The sequence below is a fragment of the Microtus ochrogaster genome, linkage group LG4, assembly GCF_000317375.1.
Source record: "Microtus ochrogaster isolate Prairie Vole_2 linkage group LG4, MicOch1.0, whole genome shotgun sequence".
NCBI classification, from domain to species: Eukaryota; Metazoa; Chordata; class Mammalia; order Rodentia; family Cricetidae; genus Microtus; species Microtus ochrogaster.
Window position 1 is genome coordinate 41,976,809 of NC_022030.1, and position 7,100 is coordinate 41,983,908.

The following is a 7,100-nucleotide window of genomic DNA, read 5'->3' on the forward strand; positions in this document are numbered from 1 at the left end:
AGAGCTAGTTCCAGGACAGGCTCCAAAAACCACAGAGAAACCCTGTCTCGAAAAACCAAAAATAAATAAATAAATAAATAAATAAATAAATAAATAAATAAAGCTACTGCAATGACAGTATTTTAACATGATGGATCTATAGGCAAGAAAGTTACCAAACAAGGCAATGTTGAGGTTTTTTGAGAAAAGAATAATTAATAAACAAGTTGTGAAGGATCTAACACCCAGTATATTGTTCATCCTCGAAACAGAAATAATTTCTGTGATTGGGATTTAGTAAATAAGGCTGACAGAAGCAAAGTTATCAGGAGAAGACCTAGATCAGCTATGAATGGATTGATAGTCATTTTCTAGCAATGAGTTTGATGGTGAGGGAATAGAAGTTTTCAAAGGTATGTTCTATACCCAGGTTTATATTAAGTGCAACAATGAATTAAGAGGAAAAAATCAATAATCAAAAAAGAGAAGGCTGAGCCACAGAATGATTGGGTAGCTCATTTGAAGTTACAAAGTGAGTGGTGAAGGAAAGCTGTCTAGCCTGGCTTCAAAGTTCCCATCCAACTTTCTAGAAGAGCACTAAGTGTATTTCAGCTGGGGAATTTGAAGAAATGCTATGAGTCACACTCACAAGACCATCTCAAGGACAGAAAGGAATAGCATGACTGATGGTGGAAGATGAAGAAGAGTTAACGTCACTTTCCATCCCTGAGTGCCCTTGAGATAGTGAGTCAGGTGAAGGATAGGAGGAATCTATAACAAGCACTGTCAGAGTCAGCTTTCAAAACAGTGTCTCACTGGGGAGCCAATCCATAGAGTTTCCTCCTCAGACACCCACTGAAACCATGTTCCAAATCTTTTACCTTTTGGGAAGCAATGTGCTCTCTCCAGGTGTGTTATCTATGCTGTATTCTTTGGCACATCACTTCTCAATTTAGGTGAGCACTGGTTGAAAGAAAACCAAAAATCAGTTAATCTGATCAATGGAAATCGCCATAGTGAATGGCTGAGCTCTTCATGTATGAAAATTATTAATATCTCACTATGGGAGGTGTTGAATTCAATCTAATTATCCCAAAGGTGGTCTCAAGTGAGCGACAGAGATATAGGTTACTGGACTTTCAGAAACATGATAGAAAATTGAAAAGCCTTTTTCAATACACATCAGTTCTAAAACCTAGTCTCTCTTATAGAAGAGTGTGTGTTTTGACAGTAGCCAGACGCCAAGTCGCCTGATGTGTACAAAAATAAATATTCTTGGCAGATAACTTGAACAGAGGAGATCCTTGGCTCACTTTTTAGAAAAGATTGCAGCAGTAAACCCAGCTTGGAATACTTTAATGTAAATGTAGGAGAACTGATAATAACAACCTAAAATTAACACAATGGCAATGCCTTCCAAGTTAAAGGTGAAGCTTGGTAGCGGTATCATGTGCCTAAGTGTCAGAAGCATGTGAATAATTACACAGATGTTGTATTCTGGAGTGTGAGGTTAAAATCTGTCTCCAAGTGGTAGAAGTAGACACGTCTTATATGTCTACTTCTTATGCATTCAGATCCATCCTCATGTTGAGTCCTTACTATAGTCTGTAGGGCTCTCTATGATCTGACTTCATTCTGTTCCTGTTCTCCCGCCCCATTCACTTTCTGTACACTGACCTTCAGGATGGGTATGCTGTGATCTTTTTGTCCTCAGCACTCATGTGCTTCGGTACCAGCCCAAGTACAGGCTTCTTATGTAACATTGCTTATTACCTAAAATATTCCTTCCTATTTTGTGCTAAAAATCTTTTATTACATTTTTCTTTTTTGTATTTTACAGAGTTTATCCTCATCTGAATATATCATATTTTAAGATGTTTTCCACCTAGAAATATATAAAAAAATCTATAAGGCATCAAGAAATATGTCTAATCAAAAGTACTGGATATATTTGTGAATAATAAAATAAATCATCTACAGGTTTAAAATTTAAAAATAAATTGCCATATTCCTAAGTAGCTAGAAAAACTCATTTTAGTACAGATGCTTCTAATGCATTCCCCATATGAAATAAAACAATCCAGATAGCATTCATCATTTTGTGTCTATGTGTACACACACATGCATACATATAAACATGTGTGATATGCTTATGTGAAATTATAATGAAGCCTTACTTTTTGGCAGGCTAAAAATTTAATGCAAAGGAAAAGAAGAATGTCCATTCTGTAAAGCTGTTCTGAAGATGAAATGAGTTAAGTATGCTTTCTGCTGTTGCATAGCAAATGACTAGATCAAATCTTAGCAGCAAAAACAACCATTTTTACTGTACACATGATCTGTGGGTCAGGAGTCTGAGACTATTCAGCATGACAGTTCTCATTCAGAATCTCTCATGCAGTAGGATGTGGCTGGAACTGTTATGTTTTTTGAATGGGCTACATGGCCAAGACTATTCACCCGGGTGGTAGTTCCTGCTGGCTGACAGCTGGGTGCTTGAACTTTCCATTAGGAGGAACATTTGCCTCATGCCTTTTCTAAGGGTCTCAGGTAGTTAGATGTCTTACTGCTCCCTTCACTCACAGAGAGTACCACAGGAAGAAACTGGTGGAAGCTATGGATCTTTTTCAACCTAGCTTCAATGTCACACAGCAATGTATCACCTCCAGCCTAATGGTTTTGAGCAACATGATTCCTGAGTTAAGAGGAAGCAATATAAACCCCGGTGTTCAACACGAAGAAGCGTCAAAAAAAAGTGTCAGGTAGTTACATAACCACAGAAAGTGTCTGTTCTATGTAATCATTAGCGTTAAGTTTCTGACCTGATGGCGTAGCCTTGGGCCTTTCCAACAAACTCTCCTATACCTTAGCCTTCATTGTCATTCTTGACTGAATGTTCTAATCTACAATGCCTCTTTGCTGAGTGTCATGGGAAAGTGGATGAGCTCTGAGCCCGTCACTGCCAGAGTCCATGTTACATAAATCGCATAGTTAGTGAGAAGAGGCCACAGCACTCCTAAAATACTGTTTCCTGTGCACATCTCATGGGACTTATTAGTCAACACATCATCCCTGAGGCACAGGCTTACGTGACTCAGCAGCACAAACTGGAACTGCAGAGCACAAGGTGGATGCCAGCTTTAGACAGCACTTAGAAATCATTAAATACCAGTGGTCAGACCCAGACTAGGGCAGATCTTTGTACTGGCTTTAATTTTAAGGATTTCACTAGAGGAATTCCTACAGGCTGCTGATTTTTATCAGTTATTGTGCAGTTCTATTTCAAGAGTACAAAAATCTCTTCTCTTCAGGAATTTAAGAATGCAAAAGAAATATGCATTTTGCAATTGGGACAGAATTATTTTTAAGTCATACTTAAATTGTTGTAATTATAGGTGAATATAAAGAATAGTTGCAGAGGCGCTGGAGAGATAGTGATTGAGAGCATTGGTTGCTCTTCCAGAGGATCTGGATTCAATTCCCAGCACCCATATGGCAGCACACACCTGTCTGTAATTCCAGTTCTAGGAGATCTAATGCCAATGCACATAAGTGAAATAAATTGTTTGGAAAAAAAAAGAATAGTTGCAGAACAATTTTTCTTTAGCATAACCATTCTTACTGATAAAAATCAAGATGGTATAAACTTTCCCAAACCCATCTGTGAATGTCCATTTCTACTGTAGCAAGATTCTTGCTTCTTAAAAATAAAAAATAAAAAAATAAAAAAAAATTAAGAAAAAGATTCTCACTTCTTTGTCCCGAGTGTGGGGCACCTAAGTCAATGTCCTTTTATCTATGATGTTAACCACACCCTGATCATTTTATAAAAAATTACATATTTGTTGTTTAAGTTGTATGACAATTTCCTGGGCCTGAAAGCCTTATTACCTAACTTACTGTTTGTTCATTTCCACTCATATGTTTATTTTTAAAGATTTATTTTAATGTTTTTGTGTGTGTCTGAATGTGGATGTGTACATGAGTAAAGATGCCCAGAGGCCAGAAAAAGGACTTGAGCACTTCCAAGCTGGAATTCAAGGCAGTTGTGAGCCACCTGACATGTTGCTTGGATCTTAACTCCGGTTCCTTGCGAGAAGAGTACTCTTAGCTATGCGATCCATTTTTCCAGGCCCTCATTTTTATTTATGTATTATTCTTGCAGCTTGAAACAAGTTCATTCCTCGGTTCTCATTACTGCATACACTGCTCGTCGTTTGTGATGACAAAGGCTTGTGTATTTTCATTCTGTACTATGTTTGAAGAAAGGCTGCTTCAGGCTACTAAAGTGGAAATGCCAAACAGTCCCTTGAAAACAGTTTCAATTAATTTTTTTCCTGGTAATCTGTGAAAATATTTGTAAAAACGTCCTCTATACCACCATTAGTTAAGAGAATGACAAGATTCATGCTTTCCTAGGATCTAAACCTCTTCTCTATAGGGACAACTTATATTTTAAAAAGAATGTTGTTTATGAAATAATAAGAATTATAATGATAAGGGCTGCTGTAGTTGGCATTTTCTTAGGACCACCAACCAGCTCCCAAATAATGGCATAGAGACTTACTATTAATTATGAGTGTTTGGCCTTAGCTTAGGCTTGTCCCACTAGCTCTTTAACTTCATTTAACCTGTGTCTATTCATCCATATTTTGCCTTAGGACTTTTTAAGTGTTTTTCATTTGGTATGTCCTGCTTTCTTGCTTTCTCTGTGTCTGTCTGACTGGCCCCTGGTATTTCCATGTCTTGTCCTTTTCTTTCTTTTTTTGAGCCTAAATTCCTCTTCCTAACTCTCCCTGCCTGTAAGGTCTACCTCACTATTGGCTGTTCAATTTGTTATTAGACTAACCAGGTGCCTTAGATGGGCAAGTTAAAACATCAACACGTCTTTACATAATTAAACAGATGCAACACATCTTTACATAGCTTAACAAATGAAATGCATCTTTACATAGTTAAACAAATGCAGCATATCTTTGCATAGTGTGGTGGTTTGAAAGAAAATGCCCCCCCAAAGGAAATGGTACTATTGGGAGGTGTGACCTTGTGAGAAGTTATGTGTCACTGTAGGGGCAGGGTCTGAGGTCCTTTTGCTCAAGCTTCCCTCAATGTGAGAGTCATTTGACTTCCTGTTGCCTGCCTATAAAGATGTAAGGACTCTCAGCTCCAACACCACACATGTCTGCATGCCACCAGACTCCCCGCCATGATAATAATGGATTGAATCTCTGAAACTGTAAGTAAACCCCCTCAATTAAATGTTTTCCTTGTAAGAGTTGCCGTGGTCATGGTGTCTCTTCACAACAATGAAAACCTTAAGACACATAGTTAAACAACTAGTCCACAACAGGTTTGAAAGATGGCTCAGCTGCCAAGAGTACTGACTGCTCTTTTGGAGGTCCCAGATTCATTTTCAGCACACACATCATGGCTCATAACCATCTAAACTCTAGTCCCAGTGGACCCAGTGTTCACTTCAAAAGCATGTATGTGCTGTACAGATATACAGGCAGGCAAAAACATTTACACACATAAAATAAAATAAAATAAATTTAAAATAATTCTACTGGCTGGGCAATGGCGGCGCACGCCTTTAATCCCAGCACTCGGGAGGCAGAGGCAGGCGGATCTCTGTGAGTTCAAGACCAGCCTGGTCAACAAAACAAATTCAAAAACAGGCTCCAAAGCCACAGAGAAACCCTGTCTCGAAAAACCAAAAAAATAAAAAATAAAAAAATAAAAAAAATAAAAATAAAAATAAAAAATAAAAAATAAAAAATAAAAAATAAAATAATTCTACTGATACTTTCTTTGTATGTAATGTTCTCTTGTGTGCAGCTGGCTCAACTCTCAGAAAGGCTTTAGTAAAGGGAACCATTTACATTGAGGTTTTTATAAAACAGTCAGGAGAACTAGTGTGACTAAAACACATCTGTCCCTTGCTTTTTCTTAAGCTGTCTATTGCCAAGTTCCTCTCCCAACATGGTGGCTTCACTCCCAACTCAGCATTACCTACTTGAGCTCATGGCTCCTATAAAGAGACAGTTCCTTCTTTGTTCCTCAGTTTCCTCAAAATATGTCTGGGAGTCTCCTCTCAGAGGACCCAACAGTGGAACTTAATTAAATATCTTCCCCAGAGGAGTGGACGCTAACTGAGAAGCCCTTGCTACTCACTCACACATAGCATCAGACCATTTTTAAAAGTCTTTTATTTAAAAGGTCAAACAAACCATAACTATTGAAGAAGTAAAATAAGTATCTGGGTTTTTCTGATGGCAAAAAAGTTATGGTATGACTGATCTAATGGGAGCTCACCAAGGCCAGCTAGACTGGGACTGAACGAGCATGGGATCAAACTGGACCCTCTGAATGTGGCTGACAATGGCTGACTGAGAAGCCAATGATAATGGCACTGGGTTTTGATTCTACTGCATGTTCAGCCTAGTCTGTTTGAATGCTCACCTTCCTAGACCTGGATGGAGCGCGGAGGGCCTTTAGCACAATCGCTCTTTCTGATAAAACCAAGATGATACAAACATTCTTAATCCCCTCTGTGAATGTCCATTTCTCACTGTATCAAGATTCTTGCTTCTTAGGCCTGAGTGTAGAGTGCCCTGGTCAATATCCCTTTATCTATCATGTCATGAACCACACCCTTACTGATCTGATGAAAGGGGTCTCTAAAATACATTTGGTAATTAAAAAAAAAAACTAGTGGCTCTCAATCCTAGACTCATACTTTGAGAAAGAACCTTAAAGGATATTAATTGAAGAATTATCCTTGAGCATCTGAACTCTTCAATGAGAAGGGCGAAAATCTAGAAGTCTCTATAAAGCTTTGTAGGTAATTTAAATGTTCAAGTAAGATGCAAATCCATAATCCAACTGACTCTAAAATAAATGCACAGGGCAAAGTGATGAATGTATCGAAGACATAAAAGAATTTTCTAACTTTTATTATTTTAGTCTGAAAATATGGCTGTAGATTATAACAAAATAAATAAAGTATTATAAGAAGAAAGATAAGCCGGGCGGTGATGGCGCACGCCTTTAATCCCAGCACTCAGGAGGCAGAGGCAGGCGGATCTCTGTGAGTTCGAGACCAGCCTGGTCTACAAGAG